The following is a 25,403-nucleotide window of genomic DNA, read 5'->3' as shown; positions in this document are numbered from 1 at the left end:
TACTTTGGCCACTTGATGTAAAGAGCTGATTTGTTGGAAAATAACCTGATGCTGAGAAAGATTTGAGGGCAGGAGAAGAAGTGGGAGACAGAGGATGAGATGGTTGGATGACATCATGAACTCAGTGGACACGAGTTTGAACAAACTCCAGGGGACGGTGAACGACAGGGAAGCCTGGGGTGCTGTGGTCCATGGGGTCGCAAAGAGTCGGACACGCGTGAAAGACTGAACACAAGGTTATGGTATCTTTCTAGCAATGCTGTGGAAGCAGAATTTGCAGGACTTGGTAAACAGAGGAGTTTAACATGACTCTGGTTTTCAGCCTGTATGACTTAGAAAGAAGAATTGTTGGCATTAAAAGAAATAGGGAAGGCAGGATGATGAATGACATCGGAAGCAATTGGAAAAAGATGATGGTTTTGGATATCAGTGTTTTAGGTCTTTTGGACACTGTGAAACCTCCTGTGTCTAGTGAGTTGTAATACATTAAGGTGGGTAGGCTAACAAAGAAGATGCCATTAGTCTGATGGATAAGGTGTCTTGTTAGTTGCCAGCTCTGTGACCTAAGACAAGTTATCATCTAACCCCCTCTATTTTTCATTTTCCTTGTTAGTATCAGAAAGAACTAGCTTTAGTAAAAGCTAGCTTAACATATGATGAATTCCTGGCAAGTATGAGGTGATTGGGAACCCGTTAAGAGGTTCCTTGGGGGCCAAGGGAGTTCGCCCTGGATTCTCTACTCACTTTGGATCATGGCTGTTGTCCCTCTATGGTTCCTCCCCAGACTTGGAGATTTGCTGTCACTGAGGTCATCAAAGCTGTCCAAATTGATGTCCATAGATGTTACCAGGGTCTCTGCCTTATGAATCATAAATCTTGTTGGTGAAAAGGAGGCCTTCATAAGATGCATGCTGTCAAATTTGCAAGTCTACTTACATTAAAAAAAAAAAAGGCCCAATTCACTACATCACTTTGTACCCCCTTTTCAACTTTTGGTAAAAATATAAAACACCATCATAATTTCCGTAGAGAAAGACAAGAGCAATCACAGATAATCTTCTTTGACTTTGTGAAAAGTTCCTCACTGAGACAGTTGAGTCCTCAATTCCCCTTTCAAGCACCTACATTGTAATTCAGCAACATTTGATTGAGTAGAGTGATGCTGCCAATGTTCAGTCAAAGTTAACCTCAAAATAGAGATAGAAAATGGTAAAAGTTTTCCTCGGATGATTCACCTGCATCTGATGGAAAATTTGACTTTCTGCCTGGGATATTTTCTTATATAATTAGAAATGTATAAGTTTGATATTTATAGCTGGGAATATTTCCCTGCTGGTTTTTGGTTCATTTTGTTTCTCATTAACCTTTATAAATATTCTAGTTGGAAATACCCTTCTATTTAGGATACAGTGCTTTCTTAGGTAAAGAATGAAATAATGTTTTAATATTCCTGTTATTTCCCTCTATCAACCATCTTGAGAGATACCACAGAGAAAGGCAGTGTGGCATACTTGGAAGGATTTTGGAGGTACAGAAACCTGGATTCCATCCTGACTTTGTGATTTACTAGCTGTGTGACCTAAGGCGAGTGATCACCCAGCGTCTCCGAGTTTTTGTTTTCTCGCTGATGTGACAGGTTAAGACCTGACCTTCCGAGTGTTGTTGACAGGATCAAGTGGGGTAGTGGTGACATTTGCCCTGAGGTCTTTAAGCCCTGTGTGTATGCTTCTCACTCAATCGCGTCCCCCTCTTTGTGGCCCCATAGAGCGTACAGCCCACCAGTCACCTCTGTCCATGGGATTTTCCAGGCCAGATTACTGAAGCCGTTTTCCATTTCCTGCTGCAGGGGATATTCCCGACTCAGGGGTCGAACCTGCCTCTCTTGCATCTCCTGTATTGCAGGCAGATTTTTTACCACTGTGCCACCAGGGAAGCCTAAGCCTTGAGGTTCTAGTTTTACTCCATGGGCCCAAATCTGATTATACTCTGGTCAAGATATTTTATATCTTTAAAGTCCTTTCCTCATCCATAAAATGAGGATTATAGTTATGCCTGTTTTATAAGCTTCTTATGATGGTGAATGAGCAAAACTGTGGAGAACATAGTGACTGGATAATATTTAAATATCCACTAAATGTTGTTGATAGCTATTTCAATGAGTACATAGTAGGGGCTCAATAAATGGAAGCTACTCTCATTTTCCTCCTTAGTAATCCTTCATGGTTTCTCTTCCATATATTAAGCAAAGCAACTTTTAGAATATTGGAGAAAAAAAATCCTTAAATTTGTACAAAAGAGAAGATCATTTGTTGATTTTAGCTACTGACTTGTTTTGAAAATAAGGATTGGGAACTCTGAGCTGAAGAGTCTCCTTTCTTTAAAGCAGCTATGACTGCGTGCAGTCTTTTAGTTATTGAAATTTTAAGTTATTCTGGCTATCCCCCGTCTATTGTCCTAGCTCACAAGACATTTAAAAAACCCTCCAGGTGCTATCTTTCTTTTTAGTTATCTTTTGCCTCACTTCCCCCTTTCTTATGAGAACATTTCTCAGTTCCTCTAGGCACTGATTTCTCTTAAGACAACTCTGAAATTTGTAGGTTTCTGTAGAGCCCATATTCTTTGGGCTTAAAGCATTTTGGCTAGTAATGTAGCAGAATGTAATGTCAAAGAAATAAATAATCAGTTCTGCAGTTTCCTAGTGTTAGCTACTCAGTCGTGTCTGACTCTTTGCGACCCCATGGACTATGTAGTATGTCAGGCTCTTCTGTCCATGGAATTCTCCAGGCAAGAATACCCGAGTGGGTAGCCATTCCCTTCTCCAGGGGGGTCTTCCCGACCCAGGGATAGAACCTGGATCTCCTGCATTGCAGGCAGATCCTTTACCACCTGAAATTCTCTATAAATAAGATATGACATAAATAAGACAGGAAATAACAAAATGCTTTACAATTTTCCAGAAGTCAGAATGTAGAAGATAGAGCAGAGATCCTAGCACACTTCAGGATAAACCATTCCACATTTATCTGCTCATCTGCTCAATCTCTCACTGTACAGTTACTACCTAATGTAGGTAAGATGTTGTTAGAGCCATAATGCTGTAAAATAACTGTTTAAAACAGTAATTGTTATGGGGTGGATTGTGCTCTCCAAAAATTCACATGTTGAATGAACTCAGTGCTTCAGAATGTGACTGTATTTGGAGATATAGCCTTTAAAGAGGTAACTGAATTAAAATGAGGCTGTTCTCATGGGCCCTAATGCAATCTGACTGGTGTCTTTATAAGAGGAGAAAATCTGGCAACACAGAGAGACAGTGGGGTACTGACAGAACAAAAAATGACTGAGTGGAGACACAGTGAGGAGGCGGCCGTCTGCAAGCCAAGGAGAGAGACCTCAGCAGAAACTGCCTGCTGCCACCTAGATCTTATCTCAAACTGATAAAGTGTATTCCTGTTATTTACGCTCCCCATCAGTCCGTGGCATTTTGTTATAGTAGCTTTAGCAAACTAATAGAGCAATGTTTTAAATTTGTATTATATTTACAATTCTATAACTTTCATATTGTCTTCCCATTCATAGTATATAGCATAATTGCCAAAAGCATTGACTCTGAAATTAGATTTTCTGGGTTCAAATCTATCACTTGTGTGGCCTTAGGCAAATTACCTAACCCTTTGTTCAGTTTCTTCATCTATAGAATGGAAATGGTTATAAAATCATCTACTCCATAGGATTACTCTTTAACCAGCTGAGCCACAAGGGAAGCCCACAAATACTGGAGTGGGTAGCCTATCGCTTCTCCAGAGGATCTTCCTGACCCAGGAATCAAACTAGGGTCTCCTGCATTGCAGGCAGATTCTTTATCAACCGAGCTATCAGGGAAGCCCACTCCAAAGGATTACACTCTGAATTAAGTCAGCTAATGTTTTAAATTATTTTTAACACTTCTCAGCACATAGTTAGTTTTAAAAAGTTATTTCTTAAATTAATAAAAAATAGTGCATATCTTAGTTCATTTTATTCCTCTTTAATCTTGTGAGCTAGAGAGAGAGAGAAGGTAAGGGATATAACCCTTACTAAGTTTTTATTATGGAGGAGACAATGTGGTGACCATTTAACTCACATATGCAAATAAGAGATTACATTTTTGCCCACATTTACAGGCTGCTAAAAAGTGGGGAGCTTGGGGCATTCTTCTATCTTAAATCTGAATCTATTGTTTTTTAATTTTATTCAGCATGCTCAAACATAGGAACAAAATCTAAATAAATATGATTAGGATCTAAATAAAATGGAAAGGATAATCATCAAATTAAGTATTGTATCAATCAAAGTTCAACTAGAGAAGCAGAACCAGTAATGTGTACATACATTCACATACCTACATGCCTACATATAGATATATCGTGAATCTTTCTATCCATCATCTAACAATACCCTATTTTATGTAATTAATCTTGAGGACTAAGAAAATCTGAAGTCCACAGGACATTCATGAGCAGACTAAACATAGACACAAGATAGAGTTTGTTGTTCATAGGTAGGAGTATCTGTCTGTCTGTCTCTCTCTCTCTTAGAGAGCAATGCACTCTTTAAAGGCTTCCAACTGATTAAGTGAGGCCCACCAGGACAATCTGTCTCATTTAAAGTCAGTTAGGACTTTAATTACATCAGTAAAATATCTTCACAACAGCAACTGGAATTTAATTAAACAGTCAAGAGAAGGCATGCTACAAAATGTCTGTACAGTCTATACTCTCAGTCTCCTGAAAAACCATCTCCTGTGACTCACCCTATCTGAAAACACACTGGAAGGGGGCATTCTAAGGAATATAGTTTAGCTTAGTCAGCTTGAGACACCTCAAAGTCATTGGGGATATTTTTAAAATAAATACTATACCTGGAACTGGGGCACATTTTAATACGAGCTTCTTTTTTTATTAAACATTTAACTCTCACAGTAGACCTTGAAATATTATTGCCATTTTATGAGTGAGAAAACAGAGGCTCCAGTGGTTTAAATAACTAGCCCAAGTCACAAATCAAGCTAGTATGAGAACCACAATTAGAAGTCAGAGCTGACCCTGAAGACTACATATTTAAAAGCAGTAGGAAATCACCTCAAACTACCTCTTAAGTTGTGATGGAACTTGTGGTAGAGGAGAAACCAGTACTGGTTGGGCCTTAGCTAAGCTGCATTTTGAGCAGGTAGGAGAGAAGAATGAGAGGAGGGGATCTGCAGTTTTAACCCCCTCTCCAGGACAGGGCTGTGGCTCTTCAGAGTCTCCTCTGCGGAGAACTGTGCATTTACAGGAAACTAGGAATTACTCTTTCCCAGAGGCAGTGTGTGTGTATGCGTGTCTGATGTATTATTCTAAAAAAGAGAGCTCTTGGAACAGCATGTATATTATCTATAGTGAAACAGATCACCAGCCCAGGTGGGATGCATGAGACAAGTGCTCCGGCCTGGTGCACTGGGAAGACCCAGAGGAATCGGGTGGAGAGGGAGGTGGGAGGGGGGATCGGGATGGGGAATACATGTAACTCCATGGCTGATTCATGTCAATGTATGACAAAACCCACTACAATATTGTAAAGTAATTAGCCTCCAACTAATAAAAATAAATGAAAAAAAAAATAAAAAAGAGAGCTCTTGGATTTATGTTTTGGGTATCTTCTTAATGAATCACATAGCACCTTTTCACAGTCCTGTGATAGATACTGTGATACTTGAAGTAATGCTATTTACGAAGTAAAATCAAAATGCCCATATTTAAATACATGTTAGTGATTTGGGCCACTTGCAAATTGGTAAGTAGACTCACTGCCTTCATAGTAATTTTTATCATTTTGGATTTTACTATGTGCTAAGAAGTCTACTTGGAGCCTTTGAACACCCTGCCTCATTTAAGGCTTATAACGACCATGTGAAGTTCACTGTATCCACATGTAACTGATGAAGATATGAAGGCCAAGAAAGAATAAACAGCTTGCTCCAAGTGTACTATGCTTGTGTGGAAGAGTTACAGTGTAAGTGGGATCTGGCTAATTCCAAAGGCCAGATGCCTAATAACTAAGGAAGCAAAATCCTCACAGAATGTTTTAGTGATAGGCAATTTTTTAAAAGCTATAAAGTTATCTTACTTTTAAAAAGTAGTGCAAAGATTTAAAAAGATGAGTTTTTAAAGTTATTACATTGATTTTAAGTCAATCAACTCAAGTAAAGTATTGCAAATGAATGACCCCTGATCTTTTGAAATCTTGTTTTGAAGTCCTAGATAATTTGTCTTTGTGAATTTCATTTTTGCTATTCTTTGGTGAGAATAGCTCAGACCTGAAATCACAGAGCCAGTCACCCTGCCACAGACTCTAGTCCCATTTTCTACCGATCCCTCATAATCAATTCGAATTCTGCAAGAATCTTTTCAAATACCCATTGGTTGACACAGAATGAAATTCAGGAACATAGCACTTTTAATGGGAGACTATCCCACAGTTATAACACCATTTGGTGCAATTAAAAGTGCCAGTTAACTTTAGTGGTAATAATCTGACACCCTTAACCAGCAGGGCAGAATGTACACTAGCATGTGCAAACAGAATACATTTATTAGAATCTTATTTTAGTTCTACAGTTAGAAAGTAGCCATTTGTCAATTTCAGAATAATCTTGTGCTTTGGCTATATAAAAATATATGAAAATACTAAGGGAGGCTGGTATTCATTGAGAAAATTAGGGATGTATGATTGGTGTATGCTTACGAATTCTAGCAAATCACATCTTAGTGATAAGTTGTAATGACTATAATAAGCCATGGAAAATTCAGTCCAAGTTCCAGAATGGGGTTCTAGTTAACAACAGAAGTTTAAAGGTTAATCTAATTAATAAATGTGCTTGCAGCATTTTAAGTGTAGTCATTTGAGTTTGGACATATAAGGCATTTAAATCATTTTAGACAGGTGCTCAGAAACCGCATCCATTGTGCTTAATAGCTGAAGACTGTATTTTTACATGGAGAGTATAATTTACATCAGAGCTGCCTGTTGCAGAGTCACCACGAGTCCCTCGGATATTAATTGTTTGAACACACAGTTCTGAAACTCTAAATCCCTGGGAGAAAAGGCATAGTTTGGTTTTGGTGTGAAAGAAAACTAAAGCACACTGATCCATGGGAAATAATACTGAAGCTGTAAAGCTGGGCAAATTAGCTCATACCTATGCTTATATTTTCATGGTTCTTCTTTTTCATGGTTCATCATTTTCATTTGGTTCTTCTTTTTCTTCATCAGCATATGTTTCCATCCACACAAAGTACTGTAAATCAATGGTCTCTCACAGTGTGACTTTTCTTTTTAAGGAAAAGAATGCATTTAAATTTTATTTTACCTTCTAAAGTAAGGAAAAGAATAAAAAGATCAAGCATAACACTCTCTCTATAAGTAATTTATTTAGTGAAATGGATACAAAATTTGATGAAGTCTCAAAGGAACACAACAATACAGACACACACAGACTCACACAAATAAAGCTCCTGAGACATCCACCGTGTTGAGGCTCAGATGTTATTTTTCTATCAAAAGACACAGATAAAGTGTTTATTAACTCCTCACAAAGCCTTTACTCAAGATAAACAGACCAACCAGGACAAGCAAATCACTGAGCAAGCACCCTGGATGGGATGGTTCTGCTGTTTGTGGTGAGACGTTGAACAACAACTGTGCTGCTTTGGGGACAGAGAGTGAGAGGTCGGGGAGGGAAGAACCAGGGACTCACATTGGCCCTGAAATTGCCATTTACCCCTTAAAGCAGAATTCTCACCTAGACCTCACGTGAAGTATCCTAAGATTATCTGGGAATACGTCTCTAATTAATGGGTCTGGATGTCCCTGGCTGAATCGCGTGCAAGCAACCTTTTTTTGTGAGCTGTTTATCACCTAAACTGTGCTGAACTGAAATGAGAATCGTCAGGAAGGCACAACCCAGCCAGGCCTTCTGGGGAAAACCAGGCTCCCACCGCCCACGTTTCACTCTGATTATTCAAAGACAGTGCGCAGGAGGTGAGGGGGGAAAGGGCACATGACCCTCATGCCTAGAAGTGACTGCATGCTGTTTTCCAGGGGACAGTCACACCATTTCTCAGGAGGGGGAATGAAACCAGGCAGATGAGAAAATGTCTCCCTTTAGGGTGTCATTCTGGAATCTAGTTGCAATACAGTTCATTTGCATCTCATCTTTTGTTTGCTTGCTTGATGTTCACAGAAGGAAGAAGGGAAGGAAAACAACAATAGGACTGGCTCCCTGCAAACTCAGTTTTTCCCTTCCTCCCCCACTTGCAAAGTAAGCTCCATCCAATTTTCAGAGGTCTAAATAAAATACATTGAGGATCTACTACCGCCGAGTCAAGGTGCCCCCTGACTGGCATGCCCAAAGATGATTGATCCATAAGTCAGGATCACAAAAGGCCACTGGGGATGAAATCAAGCCTGGGGTTTGAATTCCAGGTCCTATTACCAGCTTCATGACTTTGAGTGATTTACCTGATTTCTCTGAACCTCAATTTCCTGATCTGTAGGATAGAGATAATAATAGTTGACACTGTCATCATCTTTGACATCCTCATAATTTCTTATAGAATGTTAAGAATCCTGAAAGCAAATGCATGTAAAGAGATTTTATAAAATTAAAAGCGCTATATAAGGCTGCTCATTATCATCACTATTTTGAAACCACCTTCATCTCATCTCATGTGTTATTTGACAGGTTACTTCTCTATCAGTCAGCCTTTCCTGGGACTTTGCAACCCTATTCACAGATATCCACAGATGGCAGTGAGCTAGAAATACAGAACCTACAAAATATCCTTTTTGGAAGTCTTGCCATTTTGTTGGATAGTTCTGTCTCTCTCACCTGGGATGACTGTACATTGCTTGAGAAGATTACCAGTTGGTGTTGCTTTGGGCCTAAATAAGAGAAAATGTGGGGAGAGAAAGAATCCTTCTATTGGCAGGTGAATATCAATTCATAAACCTAGTCCAGTTTAATGTAAGGCATTGGAATAATGACTTCCTTAAATAACAGCCTCATAGTGACTATCAGGAGAGAAGGTTATTGGGTAACCTACCACATAACACAGACTGTATGAATTTTATGCTGGCTGCTTTTTTCCCCCCACAGTAGTTAATAAGCTAGTAAAAAACAAAGGCAATCTTTTGAAACACTGACACTCTGGCTGAAAAGTTTTATTTCCTGGTATGGGAAACTATTATAGACCAGTAGCTGGACTGATAAGCATCTGTCCTGACAATTACTTTGATGATTTAGCAAAAATAAGGCATCGGCCACCTGATGTGAAGAGTTGACTCATTGGAAAAGACCCTGATGCTGGGAAAGATTGAGGGCAGGAGAAGGGGTTGACAGAGGATGAGATGGTTAAATCCTATCACCTACTCAATGGACATGAGTTTGAGCAAGCTCCGGGAGATAGTGGAGGATTAGCACACAAGTTGGTGTGCTGCAGTCCATGACGTCCCAAAGAGTTGGACATGACTTAGCAACTGAACAACAACAATAAAAACAACAGTAGCACCATCAAGACATTGGGAGATGCTTCAGTATACTGTTTGAGAAACTGGAATTTGAAAGCAGACAGATCTGGGTTCAAGGAAAATTCGGGTACTTCATAGCTATGTGATTATTTTTAACCTTGATCTATCAATACTATAAAAGCATTTTCATCAAGACTTCTTGGGGAGACAAAAACATGTGATAATGGGTAAAAAGACATTGGAAAAAATGTATCATCAATTCTGAAATTAGTTACCCATTGCTGTGTAACAAAGTATTTCAAAATTTAGTGGCTTAAAAATAAACATGTATTATTGCAGTTTCCAGAGATCAGGAATTCAGGAACAGCTCCTCTGGATGGTTCTATCTTGGATCTTCAGTGAGGTTACAGCTATGATGTTGGCCAGGAATGCAGGCATCTGAAGACTTGACTGGGATGGGAAAATCCAGTTCCAAGAGAGCTCACTCACGCGGCTGTTGGCATGAGGCTTTGTCTGCTTTACCGGCTGATGGCAGGCGGCTCAGTCTCTTGCCACATCGGCCTCTGCAGAGGGCTGCATGAGTGTCCTCACCATGTGGCAGCTGGCTTCTGCCAGAACAAGTGACCGAAACAGAGCAAGATGTTAGCCACTGTGTCTTTGATGACCTGGCCTTAGAAGTCACCAGCTACCGTTTCCATGATATCCAAATGCTTACAAAATCAGCCCTATTAAGTGTGAAGGAGAATGGCTATACAAGGGCAAAAATACTATGAGGCAGAGATCATTGGGGATCATCTTTGAGACAGCTGCCACATATGTTAAAAGTAAGAAGCTATTTGTATAGTGCGTTCAGAATGTCCCTAAAGCAGAATGTCCCTCAGTTCTGAACACTGAAAGAAGGTCTGAGGGCTACTACTGTGTGTGATAAAGAGGGACTCACAGAAAGATGTGGGGGAAAGAAGACTTCTCCTAAGCACTAGTGGAATTAGGCCTTCATAATTCTTTTATCTTGAGTTAAGCATGTAATTAAAATTTCCTTATTCTCTCTAGGGAGCTCAAGTCAGGACCTAAATGATCAGTTTTTTGGTGTTTTTTTTTTTCTGGCTTAAAAAGTAACATTTCTTAAACTATACAAAAGGAAAGACTGATATTTGTTTTTAAACTCAGTTTGGCCTAGAAAAAAGAGAATTGATACTTTTAAACAAATATAAGCATCCATTGAATGAGTTCAATCATATTCCATTGACGCTAAATCATACCCTGTAGGGTATAAAGCCAGTCCATGAGTCTGCTTTACTAGAGGTGTCTTGAAGTGTCTTCCTTATTAAGTGAAGTGAAGTGAAGTGAAGTGAAAGTCGCTCAGTTGTGTCCAACTCTTTGCGACCCCATGGACTATACAGTTCATGGAGTTCTCCAGGCCAGAATACTAGAGTGGGTAGCCGTTCCCTTCTCCAGGGGATCTTCCCAATCCAGGGATCCAACCCAGGTCCAACCCAATCCAATCCCCCTGCACTGCAGGTGGATTCTTTACCAGCTGAGCTATCAGGGAAGCCCGTCTTCCTTATTATCTCTTTGTTATTTTTCTCTGTTATACTATTGTAATGAGTCTTTATAATATTTTGTTTTGGGTGATGGCGGACGACAGAAATTAATAAGAGAGTCAAGGGCCTCAAGCAGGCTTCCTGTGATGGGAATGAGAAATCAAATGTATTGTAAATAGTACTTCTTTTCTGTTTATCAGTGTTTTAGCTAAACATTTATACATTTAGTATGCTAGGGATCAACACTGACTGTAACACGCAGGCCTCCACTCACTCCACCATTTTCTAGCTTTGAGATATTGAACAAACTACTAACCTCTTTGCAGCTCAATTTTCTCATCTGCACACTGTGAATATTGATAGTCTCTATCTTTTACAGTTTTATAAGGATTAAATGAGCTACTATGGGTAAAGTATTTAGAACAGTGCCCCGTGTCTGCCAATCATCACATATTAGTGTTCTAAGAACAGCTGCATGCATTCATATTTATACCACTTTTCCCTCCCTACTTCCCTTCTTTCCTTCTGTGTGCGTGTGTATGTGTGTGTGTGTGTGTGAAATTTTTCATCTTTTAGCCAATTCGTTAAGCAAGGTTTATATTCTTAACCTTAATAAGGGTCACTGGGGAGAAAGTTTCATTCATTCATTCTTTTTTGATTCAGTGAATCTATTTTAAGCCTCTACTGTGTGCTAGAAACTGTAGAAGGGGAGAGTCCTGGAGTAAAATTATAAATGTAAAGACACACACACACACAGAAATTCATATAAGGACATCAAAATCCAGTGAGACATACAGGCATGCTTATAAATAACTCTAGACCAGTACACATATCCCAGTGTTATAAGGGTGCAAAAGAAGCTTACACAAAATGCAATGGTTCTGTGAAATAGAAAGCAATCAGTTTCAAAATGGGACTATTGATACAGGCACCATAGAGAGGGATGAATTTAAGCTGGTCTTTAAAAAAATGAGTTGGTTCAGGGAGACAGAAGATGTACAAAAAAGGAGAAAGTCACTCTAAATAGAGGGCACAGCAAGAAAAACTTACACAAGAGAGAAAATGCCCATTATTTGAGGTGACTGTGAAATACACCAGCATTCCTGGAACTTGGACTTGCAGGTCATAAGTGGAGTTGATGGAAAAGCCTTGATCCTGAAGACAGGAGACTTCAGCTTATAGACATTCAGAGCCCCGCACACGCCCATTGCCAGTATCTGAAGGTGTTTATAACTCTTTCCTTTGAGGTGTTTATTTAGATATTTAGAAGATTTGTTTTCCTGGAAAACTGGGAAAACTTCAAGTGAAAAGCCATGAGAAATAAAACGTGGTGAAATCAGTATAATTATCTACTTGGGATATGCTTGGGAGCCCATTTGCACAAAATACATTTGTGCCTTCCTTTGGGATTGCAGTTTATCCAAATTGGCTGCCCTAAGGCTCAAAGGATCCCTGTATGCAAGAATGACGGCTTCTTTGAAGTGGAAGGCTGGCCCCAGGCATGGCGTTCTCAAAGAAGGTGTGCTGGAATCAGTGGAAGGAGCAAAAGAAGGGAGGAATTGAAATGGTCGTGAGCAAAGGCTTTGGAGATGGGACTTACAACACAGGGGAGATGTACTATTTCCTCTCTGTGGATTTAAAGCAAATTACTTGTTTTCTTATTTAAGACTTTTCATCTATAAAATTATAATAACCAAACCCTATTGACTTTATTGTTTTGAGGATTTAAAGATATCACACACCTGAAGTGTTTGGCACTTGGCTCACAGTAAGTGCTCAGTAAGTGAAGAATATAATTTTTGGTGTTGTTGATGTGTTGTGGTTAATTTCATATGTTCAACATGGAGAGAGAGCTGAGTCTAGACACAGTGAACGTATTAACTGGGACTGAGGTTTTTGAGCTTCTATCATGTACAACATCCTTGTATTGAGAACTTCCTGCCCCATTTTTCTGTAAATGGGCAATAAGGGCTAATTTTGAGAGTACCAGGTCATCCTACCTTTGTGATATAAGAGAGGCCTTTTTATCTACAAGGAGATTATTTTTTTTTTTTTTGAGAGTGCATCAGTGGGAGTAATGAGTGAGAAAGGAGGGGGTTTCTGTCCAGCCAATCAGAAGAGCTGAATGACTGAATGATGCTGTTCAAATCTGCTATTTGTATTTCCTTCTTCCAGCTTCTGAAGCAGGAGTTAATGTACCTTGTCTGTGCTTCCCTAGCACTTAACGTAATGTCAAGTAGGATGTAAGAGCAGAAACTCAGAGGTTAGGTCTTTCTGTGACTTTTTTTCTCATCTATAAAAGAGGATACTTTTGTATGGCTTAGCTGATCTGATTTATGTAAGCCCTTATAGCAATGACTAGAACAGGTGCTCTACAAGTGTTAGTTATTATTTCAGATGATCACTACCATGTACTATAATCGTGAGGCTGACTGTTTATATCCACTGTTAGTCTCCAAGCTGATTTATTTTGAAGAACATATCTGAAACAAGATATACATCCCTAGAGAAAGTATAGAAAAGTGAAAACACAGGGTTCACTCTGCTAAATAGTGGAGAAGGCCCATTGTCCTTCAAAAGATAGAAGCAATCCTGGTCTTTGGACGCAGGTGGCCATGACCCAGAGAGGACCTGAGCCTGGCACCCTCTAATGCCAAATCATGCCAAAGCCTGGTCTTAGCTCGTGAGCCAGTGTGTTCATGCCAAGAGAATCCGGGGGACCAGGCCAGCGTTACACAGAGCGGGTGCTCTATTAGCTGAATCTCCTTGGGGCCTTGCCAAGGGAGAGGTAGGAGGGGGCAGAGACCATAGAAGAAGGCCTGGGAAGCGAGGCTGCTGAGAAAGGAGAACACTGCTGAACATATCTCATGGCCTCTGTCCCCTCCATCCCCGACCACTGTTTCCCATCCAGTCGGTTCACAATGACAGCAACAGATGGGTGATCCCTGAAAGGTATTACATTTTATAAGCTGCTGAGGCTTTTGAAAATTATTTTTGGAATAATGGCTGTGTGTATTCTAAATTCCAGGAAGTCCAAGTCAAAGTAGCTCCAGAGAATCATAAGCTTTGGAAATAATGCCCTTTCTGGGAAAGTTCTTTTGTTTAGTACCGACTCCATCAATAGGCCCAGGCCATCAGAAAACTGCATTTCAATCTTGCCCTTTTAATCCCCAGAACAGACCCTGATGAGTGTCATGATTGCCACCCTAGCTTTAAGAAGTTGGACTTAAACTTGGTCCTTTTTTCTTACACTTATTTCCAGTCCTTTCTTTCTTTTAGTTCAGTTCTTCCTTTCACTCACTTTATTTCTAGGCTCATATTGTTTTATTTTTATTAATTTATTTTTAGGCTTGTTTTGTTTTGGCCATTGGGTTTTTTGTTTCTGATATAACTCGTAATAGTACATTTGAGAAATACAGAACTAGGAAAAGAAATTTTTGAAGTTTCACCATTCAATATACAGAGAGATGACTAAACAAATGCAAATGATCATTTCTAGCTTTTTTGCAATTATAAATAATGTGGCTAAAAACATTCTTGGACATATCCTCTGTTGTGTAAATGCAAGAAGTTATATAGGGTAGAGCAGGAAATTCTATGAAGAAGTATTACTGGCTATTAGGAGATTTAGAACTTTAGTAGGTAATACTAGCTTCCCTGATAGCTCAATAGGTAAAGAATCCTCCTGCAATGCAGGAGGCCCCAGTTTGATTCCTGGGCCAGGAAGATCCCCTGGAGAAGGGATAGGCTACCCACTGCAGTATTCTTGGGCTTCCCTTTTGGCTTAGCTGGTAAAGAATCTGCCTGCAGTGTGGGAGACCTAGGTTTGATCCCTGGATTGGGACGATCCCCTGGAAAAGGGAAAGGCTACCCACTCCAGTGTTCTGGCCTGGAGAATTCCATGGACCAGTATATGGGGTTGCAAAGAGTCATATACATCTGAGCGACTTTCACTTTCACTGGATTCCACTGTGACTGATATCATTTATACACCACCCCCCAGAAATGTAAGGGGCTTCCCTGGTGGCTCAGATGGTAAAGAATCTGTCTGCAATGTGAGAGACCTGGGTTCGATCCCTGGGTTAGGAAGATCCCCTGGAGGAGGGCATGGAAACCCACTCCAGTATTCTTGCCTGGAGAATCCCATGGACAGAGGAGCCTGGAGGGCTACAGTCCATGGGGTCATAAAGAGTCAGACACAACTGAGCGACTAATCACAGAAAGGTAAAGGTTCTATTGCTCCTAATTCTCAACACTTGGTTTTTCAGACATAATTTTTTTTAATCATCTGGCAGATATTATTTACAGTATTTACTTTTAAAAATTGCTAGGGAGTTTTTGTTTGTTTAACTTTTGTATCACTTTGTGTTTTGAAGCTTGTAGCCCTTGTGCATTTTGGGCAGTGTTTTTTGTTATTAAATGTATGGTCGTCAGCCTCCATGTTGAGCTACAATAATTCCTGCTTCCAAATCTCCATGCCTTCACGTAGTCTCCCTCTACCCTGTTCCAGGGTCTTTCTGTGTGGTAGAATGTGGCAGAGGTGGCTGCATGTGATCCCCAAGGATTCATCACAGAACATGCGCACATGCGGTCTCTCTTGGATTGCTCTGTCTGGGGGAAATCAGCTGACATTATGTGCAGACCCTCAAGCATTATGTGCCGTGGAGAGGCTCGTCTGGGCGAGCACTGATGCCTCTGTCAGTAAGTGTGTGCGTGGGCGATCTGGGCAATGACTCCTCACCTCCACTCAAGGGTCCAAGAGGACGCAGCCCTCCCCAGCCACCATCGTGACTGTAATCTGGAGAGAGACTGTGAGTCAGAGCCGCTAGTTAAGCTGCTACTGAATTCCTGACCCACAGAAGCTGAGATAATAAATGTTGGTTGATTTCACAGCTACATTTTGAATAATTTTCAGAGCAATAGATACATAATACAATATTGATTTATAGAAGCATCTCATAAAAATGGTTATAAAAGTATTAAAAAGTTCTTATTAGTCAAATGCCTTGTAAACATTTTATGTTTCTCATTGAATTATACTCTTTAAACAAAATATCTTTTACCTTTTAAATTGAATTGTCTCTGGAATTCTAGTAGATTTTGATATATTAAATCATATTTTAATTTTTCTATTATGTTTTACCAGAACTTATCATTATAAACTTATTGATTTTTGTTATTTTTAACAGCACCTGATCAGATTGCTTAGACTTAGTTTCAGATTATTTGCATTATAATTATAATATTTAACCTGTTTTCATCTATTTTGAACAAATTATTTTTATTGTTAAATTCTGATTTATGCTTTCCATTTTTTTTCCCTTTGTGTTGCCTTGCTGATACATTTCTCTTACATACATACATATGTATATTTCTTGTTTAAGTGTATTTTTTAGACTGTAGATCTTACACATCTGTATAAAAATTTTTATTTCCAAGATGTGTTTATAAAGTAAGAATTGAACCAACATCTTAATTATAAAAATCAAGAAAACACAAGGTCAAAGTCATTGATCTTTAAAGTGTGGGTCACAATACATTAGTGGGTCATAAACCCAATTTAGTGCACTGTATTTCAAGTCTTTAGCTATGGCCCACATTAAAAACTCATTTACCTCACAATCAAATATAGCAAGATGCTGAATAAGAAAGATGCTTTTTTGCTGGGTAATAATGAAAAACATGCATGTTATTGTGTATTATAGTCAGAACAATTAAAAAAAATCAGTCTTGTCTATTCAACATTTATCTATAAAAATGAGAAAGTTGACAGGTCTTATTTTTGTCACCATTCCCCTACACACTTCCTAATTTTTATTGTTAATAACAGGATTTTATTTTTTCCTTTTCAGAAAATAGCTTTATTGAGGTACAACTTATATACCATAAAATCCACCATTTTAAGGGTCATCCTTAAAGTGATCCTTAAGTCATTTCAGTACATTTCCAGATTCATGCAATCATCCCTCAGTCCAGCTTTGGAACACAGCCACAGATACAGTGATTATTATTAATACTTATTGTATCTGATGCATCTTCCAATTTTTAAAACTCTGATTTTCTATTTGTAGAACGTATATATCAAAAGTATATTTTTGTTATATTTAATTGATTTAATTGCTTACCAGAATATTATTATCCCCGTAAGAATGTAGTTATTGAATTTTCAAATTTGATTCTTATTCAGGTTTGCTCTAGAACTTCACAGAGTAATTTGCTGAGGAAGGTATTATTACTTATTATATTCATTATCTTTTTATTTGATTTTTTATTTTATTATTAAGGTTTTTCCAGTAGTCATGTATGGAAGTGAAAGTTGGACCTTTAAGAAGGCTGAGCATTGAAGAGTTGATGCTTTTGAACTGTGGTGTTGGAGAAGACTCTTGAGAGTCCCTTGGACTGCAAGGAGACCCAACCCGTCCATCCTAAAGGAGATCAGTCCTGGGTGTTCATTGGAAGGACTGATGCTGAAGCTGAAACTCCAATACTCTGACCACCTGATGAAGAGAGCCGAATTGTTGGAAAAGACCCTGATGCTGGGAAAGATTGAGGGCAGGAAAAGAAGTGGGCAGCAGAGGATGAGATGGTTAGAGAGCATCACGGACTCAACAGACACGAATGTGAACAAACTCTGGGACATAGTGGAGGACAGAGAAGGTTGGTGTGCCACCGTCCACAGGGTTGCAAGAGCTGGACACGATAGCAACTGAACAACAACAACAGCAAGAACAAAAATTATTATCTTATTAAAAATAAATTATTAAGCCAGGAAACTGGAATAGTATGACTTAAGGAGCTGAATTAATATGTGTATATATATATATAAAGCAACTTTAATATTTAATATGTGTAGTAATATATATATATTAAACAGCTTTTAATCAACAAGTATTTTAGGAATAAGAATTATTTGCCAAACCTTGTGGACTTTAAGAATGCAAAAAGAATATAACCGTGAGTGGTTCACAAAGCAGTTGGATTGGATCCCATATACCGTACTTAATACAGTGTTACTGAAGAAGATGAAGTCTCACAGCACTTAGTGGTCATGCCTGATGCTGTTCAAAAATCTCTAAGAGTATCAAAACAATTTAATGTTCAGAAAACTCTAAAATGTGGGTGCTACTGCTATCCTTACTTTATATTTAGTGAAATAAAGGCACAGATACTTAAACAATTGACTCAAGTTGAGTAGACAAATAGAACAGCTGGGACTCCCTACCACAAACTCCATAACCTGTATTTTAAATTGATGCTTATTTCAGTATCATAAGGTTTAGGTTTAAAATTCTTTTAAAATTTATTTCTACTACTTTTTTTTTTTTACTAAAAATCTTTGTTTTATCTCTTTGGGAAACATTTGCATTTTGGTGTACATTTATGTCCCTGCCCTCTGACCTGGCATATAGTGTTGTATAATGTAAATTGATTTCTCCAAATTGAGAGCGATTTTTTAAAATTTTTTATCTTTATATGGTTTCAGAAGTATGAACCAGCTTTCTTTTTATTATTGTGAAAAACATTTTGTTTTATAACATAATTGTTGACTCTGTTAATATGGACATGCTAGGATTTGGATCACTTTCAAGAAGTCAGGGTATTGTGCATAATAGAAAGTATTGGACTGAGATATTTGATTACCATGGAGGCCAATGCTTTTTCCATCTTATTACATGTGATGTGACTTTTTTTCTTTGTACAGAAGAGTACTGTATTTTTGAATAGCCTACTCCCAAGTAATAGCAAATCTGTATGATAACATTTTTTCTCTGGACGTAAGACATAACAGTAACATGATGTACATTTACAAGCGGCCTTATGTACATTTCCCAACAATCTTTTTAAGGTAAAATTGTGACCATATGTGTATAATTAAAATCATTTTTAATCCTTTGCCTATGAAAAAAAAAAAATCTTTAATGGGTATTTTTTAACCACAATATGGTGGGTTGAGCTAAGAGAAAGTGCCTTATTACTGATAAAAAGAAATACTAAATACAACATGACCAAAAAAGAAAGAAAGAGAGAGAGAAAGAAGTCTCTGAGTTCAAAAGAAAGAAGTGAAAACTCTCACATGCTAGAAACACAGAGGGCGTTTAAAACAAGATTCTAAAGGTGGACGTGTGGAAACTGTGGAAGAGTCTAGGACAGGGCAGAATGAGGCCCTGGAAAGGCTGCCCTTGTTTAAAAAAAAAAGATGAGAAAAACACCTTCTATCAGCCAATGTAAAGCTAATTTTTGCTTGGAGGGGAATGAGAAGCCACTGGAGGGTTTTGAGTAGGCACTGCATGATCTGAAAAACGTTTCTACCAGGACCCTTCTGGCCACTGTTTTGTGAATAACCTGTAAGGGGAAGAATGGGGGAATAAAGAGATCAATTAGAAGGTGATCACAGAAACCTAACGGGGAGATGATGATGATTAGGACCAGGGTGGAGAAGAAGAAAATATAAGTAACAAGACTTTGGATATATTTTAAGGTAGAGCCAAAATGTGTGTAGAGTTGATGTGAATATTATAGAAAGAGAGGGTAGGATGATGAAGTCTAATATGACACTCTGGTAGGAATCCTAGAAGGAGGGAACAGGGAAAACAAAAGAAGCAATATTCAGAAAGATTTTAGCTAAGAACTGTCCAGTGTAGATGATAGAGAGGGTAGTCCTCAGATTAAAGAAGCGTACCAGTATTTTCACGCAGGAAATCCCACGGACCAAGGAGCCTAGTGGGCTACAGTTCATGGGGTCACAAAGAGTTAGACATGACTTAGCGACTAAACCACCACCATACTCTTAAAACCTGTCTTAGTCTGCTCAGGCTGCTATAGCTAAACAAGACAGATTGGATCGCTTATAAACAACAGAAATGTATTTCTCACGTTCTAGAGACCCCATGGACTGCAGCACGCCAGTCCTCCCTGTCCATCACCAACTCCCAGAGTCCACTCAAACTCATGTCCGTTGAGTCGGTGATGCCATCCAACCATCTCATCCTCTGTCATCCCCTTCTCCTCCCACCTTCACTCTTTCCCAGCATCAGGGTCTTTTCAAATGAGTCATTTCTTTGCATCAGGTGGCCAAAGTATTCAGACCTTAGCAATACCCAATTCAAAGTCACAATAAGAAACAAAAATAACCAATGGGTCTCACAAACTTAGATATAAAAATTATAAATAAAGTACTAGCAGACTGACTTTAGCTTTACAGAAAAAAAAAAAGATTCCTCAAGGCTAATATGAATATATTCCAGGACAGCAAGGTTGGAACATTTAGAAACAAATCAATTTAAATAATTTCGTGATGTATGTAAGTCAAATAATTATGCTGTACATCTTAAACTTCCTTAGGGCAATCTGTCAATGATATCTCAATAACTTGGGAGGGAGAAAAAACAAATCAATTTAAGATATCATACTAATGGAGATAAGTCACAAATCTTATAAAAATCTCAAAAGAGGTAGAAAAAGCATATGATAAAATTCCATATTTAGTCCCAGGAGATAAAATAGGAAAATCTTAAGGATAGAAGAAATGTTTAAGCTGAGACTTGAAAAAAATAACTAGGAGAGTTTTCTAGGTGAGGAAATATACATGTGCATGCATACTTGTGTGTGTGTGTGTGTGTGTGTGTGTGTGTAAAAAAAACTGGGGGTAGGAAGTGGGGGTAGGGGAATAGAATGCAAGGCTGGCTGCAAAGTTATCTGAGAGCTTCAGTATTTGGGAAACTACCTTAAAGGAATACATCACAGAAGTTAAGAACAGTGGCTGGGTTTTCCTAGGTGAGTGTTAATATCCTGGCTTTATGAGATATTCAATTTTGCTAAATCTGACTTTTTTCATCTGAAACATAGGTGGGGTTATTAACTACTGTAGCATTTACTTCATAGGCAGCATGGATTTACACAGAAGCTTCTTTTTGAGCACTTAGGAGGACCTGGCATAGACCAAGACATTTTAGGTCTGCGTGCTTGCTGAGTCTGATTCTTTGCACCCTATGGAGTGCAGCCCACCAGGCTCCTCTGTCCGTGGAATTCTCCAGGCAAGAATACTGGAGTGGATTGTTGTGCCAGCCTCTGGGGATCTTCCTGACCCAGAAACCAAACCGGCATCTCTTACGTCTCCTGCATCGGCAGGAGGATTCTTTACCACTAGGGCTATCTGGGAGGCCACCCAGAAGTTAATTAAGCTCATTTACAAGGGTTCCTTGCAAGGCCTCTACCCTGAGAGGGACTTGAGCAATATATATACGAAGGTCTACTTTTCATCAGGGGCTTCTCTTGTGGCTCAGCTGGTAAAGAACCCGCCTGCAATGAGGGAGACCTGGGTTCGATCCCTGGGTTGGGAAGATCCCCTGGAGAAGGGAAAGGTTACCCACGGCGGTATTCTAGTCTGGAGAATTCCATGGACTGTATAGTCCTTGTGGTCTCAGAGTTGGACAAGACTGAGCAACTTTCACTTTCATTTTTCATCTGTTGTAGAGAAGAAGCAATGTTTGAAATGCATGGAACTGGAAGTTAGACTGGAGTCTAACTTAGCTCAAAGGAAAAGAGTTATAAACACCTGCAAATACTGGCAATGTAAATACTTGTAAATACTTTACAAGATTGGTAGCAAACTTGATCCAGATTTTCCCAAATGTGAAAGCAGTTCTAAAATTTTGCTGACAGTACCATTGATGAGCCGTGGAGTTGTAAAAAAAAAAAAAAAAAAAAAGATTTCCTAAATCATTAATAAAAACAAATTTTAATCAACTAAGTTAGAAGAATAGCTAACTTAGCATTCTGATGTCACCGTCAAAAATGATACTACAAAATTGTCACTTGAATAGGTGATCAAAGAGCATATAGCCAAAACATGAAGGATAAAGGTGTGACAGAGATATATATGATGAAATTATTTAAGAAAAATAGTATGTTTTCTGGATTTTGTCATGTCCTTAGTACTTGTACATTCTTAGAAATTTGCAATTTATCGTGATTTCATTTTGCATTCTAAAATAAATATTCACTTTGTACATAATTTTGGATTTGTAAAAACGTTGCACCTGGCTCATTGAAAGCGCTAACTGAATACCACGGTTGCTGCTGCTGTAACACTATCAGATGTTGACTTCCCCGAATATAACTGTCTGTGAAGTGGAGGCTTGTGTTGTAACTTAGGGGTTCAAAAAAGTGGTCACTAATAAAAGGTAGAAGAGACTCTATTCGGCCTAGGGGTATTCTGCCAGCACACTGTCAAGGAAGGCAGAAATTTCTCTTTTTGGGTTCTTGTGGCTGGACTAATAATAAAATTAATATAAGACAAATTAACAGGAGAAAAAGAGATGGATTTTAATTTATGCACATGGAGATTTCATAGAAGTAAGATTCAAGAAGTGACCAAAGTGGGCAGATTTTACACTTTTTAGACAAACCGTATGCTTGTGATGAACTGACAGGACAAAGAAACTTAGATTCTGGGTGCTGAATTAGTGAAGACTCTAAACAGATTTTGGACTTTGGGCAGTAAATTAAATCGGGATGGGGAATATGTGTAAATCTATGGCTGATTCATATCAATGTATGACAAAACCTACTGAAATGTTGTGAAGTAATTAGCCTCCAACTAATGAAAAAAAAAAAAAAAAAAAACAGGATTACCAAAAAAAAAAAAGAAGTAACAGGGTGTGGTTAGACAGGCTTTTCTGCCCTGCATTCCTTATCTCCGGCGATACAAGTGTTTTTCTACATCCAGATGCAGGCAGGGCACCTTTCCCATGAGAGATTTATTTCCTGCTTACAGGAGAGAGAAAGGAAGATCAGAGTATCTCCTTTGCTTTGACTCTTTCTTAAGTAACTTTAATTCAAAACAGTCAATGTGCCATTGTGGCATATTTTGGGGTGACTTGCCCTGACCCCCGATAACAGAAACTGCCGGATTACTTGGCAACAATAAATAAAGGGTTTCAGCATCAAACAGGAGGTTGGCCTATGTTGTCTTTCATGTCAATTCCAATGCTCTAATGCTGTGATGATGAGCTTTACAACCACACCTTCTCTTGGTCTGTAGTATCATTTCCATGGCTTCCCTGGTGGCTCAGCAGTAAAGAATCCATCTGCAATGCAGGAGATGCAGGTTTAATCCTTGGGTTGGGAAGATACCCTGAAGAAGGAAATGGCAAGCCACTCCAGTATTCTTGCCATGGACAGAGGAGCCTAGTGGACTGTAGTTCATGGGGTCACACGAATCAGACACGACTTAGCAACTAAACCACTACTGTCATCTCTGGAACAGAGTTCTGGAGCCCTGAGGGTTTTAGAAACGGTGAAACTACCTTTGTCTGCAGGGAGCTCTGTGTGCACCCGTGGAAGGACAGCTTTGGGATGAGTTCAAGCTGTGTCACAGGAGGAGGGTGGAACATGTCTAATTTAGGCTTTGTTTAAAATTCTGCAAAGTGCACACATCCCTTCTTACTTGATTAAAACTGGTTGGATCATTCCTTAAATGGCACGTGGTGGCAGTATTTAATTTTTTCAGCTAAATGCCCACCTAACACGTTACGGAGGCGTTTTGCGTATGTTAGTAAGTCACAGAGCTCTCTGACTTGCGCAGGGTGCTCACCGTGAACCTGGGCCTCTGGTTCTCACGCGACTGTTCTATTCTTTCCCTCTTCCAAGTACATGCCACCAAGAGAAATGCTTTTCACATGATAATGAGTTTCTGTCATCCCACAAGCAGTTAGTTTGATCAGAAATTAAAGTTAAATATAGACTCAAAGGGAATACAAGTGCAATATTTAACTTTGGAAGGTTACATTTGTCTTTCAGCAATCTGCAAAATGGCATAGGAGCTTTGCTTCCTATCCAGTGCATCAGTCAGAGCTGCGCTCAGAAGCAGCTTGGACACTGCTTTGTTTTGACCAGTTTGGGTCATTTATTCTCTTCCTTTGACCTCTTCCATGTTTCTTTTTTTGACGAATGTATATTCTGTAGGGCTCGTATCTGCATACTCTGGTTCAAATGAAATGTGTGTGTGTGTGTGTGTGTGTTGTGTGTTTGTTTGAAGTCTTTCATACTGGGAACCTGTGAGAGATCAGGTTATAGAAGAGAGCAAGGTGAGATGGGAGTGAGATTCTTGGCAGCCCAGAGAGTATTTTCCATACACTCTAGTGAAAATAAGGCCTTTTCTTGCCAGCATGTATTTCCCACATCATAAAAATACAAATTCCTCCTTGGTCAGGCTCATTTTATCTTAGGCTCCCTGAGTATGTCCACACAAATCTAGGACAACTCATTGATTCATAGAATCACTACCCAAGCCTGTCAAATTGCCCTGAAAAATTCCAGCTGGTATTTTGGCAGAGACTGGACAGGATCACTTTACATAATGGGTAGCATTGTGGTTTGTTTTTTTTCACCAGCTTCAGTTTCCCATACTTGCCATTTTTCTAAGATAACATTTATTCATTTATCAAATTCACTAAGGTGTTTGGGTGTCCAATAACTCTGCTAGCACCATGGGAAATGTGAAGCTATACAAGATGTAAATACTTCTCACAGGAAGTTCATCTTAGTGAGACTGATGCATAAATGGTAATTATTCACAACAAGATGCAGACCAGTGGGCACAGGGTGCTAGCTGAGACACATTTTACATGATGCAAAAGCATCTCATAGTTGAAATAGGTCTAGACCTACAACATAGGTGAGAAGGAGAGCTTAACTCTTTTTCTATAACTTGACAAGTTTTTTGTTTGTTTGTTTGTTTGTTTTTAATGTGCTACTTTGTTAGAGGGTATGGGAGATTTACTTCTAAATTTGGGAATCATATTTCAATATTTTCCCTGGATTTCCTTACATCCTAGAGGGTTTATTTGGTAACAAAGCATTAGAAGGTTGGCCCACTGAGTCCTCTCTGTCATGTGATAATACAGGCATCCTCTAAGACTCCTATTATTCCAACCAGAGTTGGGTCAGAAGCACATTCCAGAGTCCCTTGGAGACATGTCTTATTTCTATCTGCATGAGCCTTCAGGTCTAGCTGTCAGATGGGACACATCTCGGCCACTCTTAGGAACATGCAGATCATCCTCCTATACCATGCTCTAGGTATTGCAAAATGTGTGAGGTTCTCTAAGGCCCCATCTATCAGAACCTGTCTGGGTGCCATGGAGTAATTTCTAGTCTAGAGTCTTTTTTGATGAATGTGTATTTGATAAGGCCCCTACCTGTATCCTCCAGCTGCAATGAAATGTATGTGTGAGGGTGTGTGTGTGTTTGAAGTCTCCTTCCTGAAATCAGCTTAAGATACGGGGCCCCGTTCTCTGCAGCACAGGCCGCCTC

This window comes from Cervus canadensis, chromosome 29, assembly GCF_019320065.1.
Source record: "Cervus canadensis isolate Bull #8, Minnesota chromosome 29, ASM1932006v1, whole genome shotgun sequence".
Lineage (NCBI taxonomy): Eukaryota > Metazoa > Chordata > Mammalia > Artiodactyla > Cervidae > Cervus > Cervus canadensis.
The sequence above is the reverse complement of the archived record's forward strand: the minus strand, read 5'-3'. Positions refer to the sequence as shown.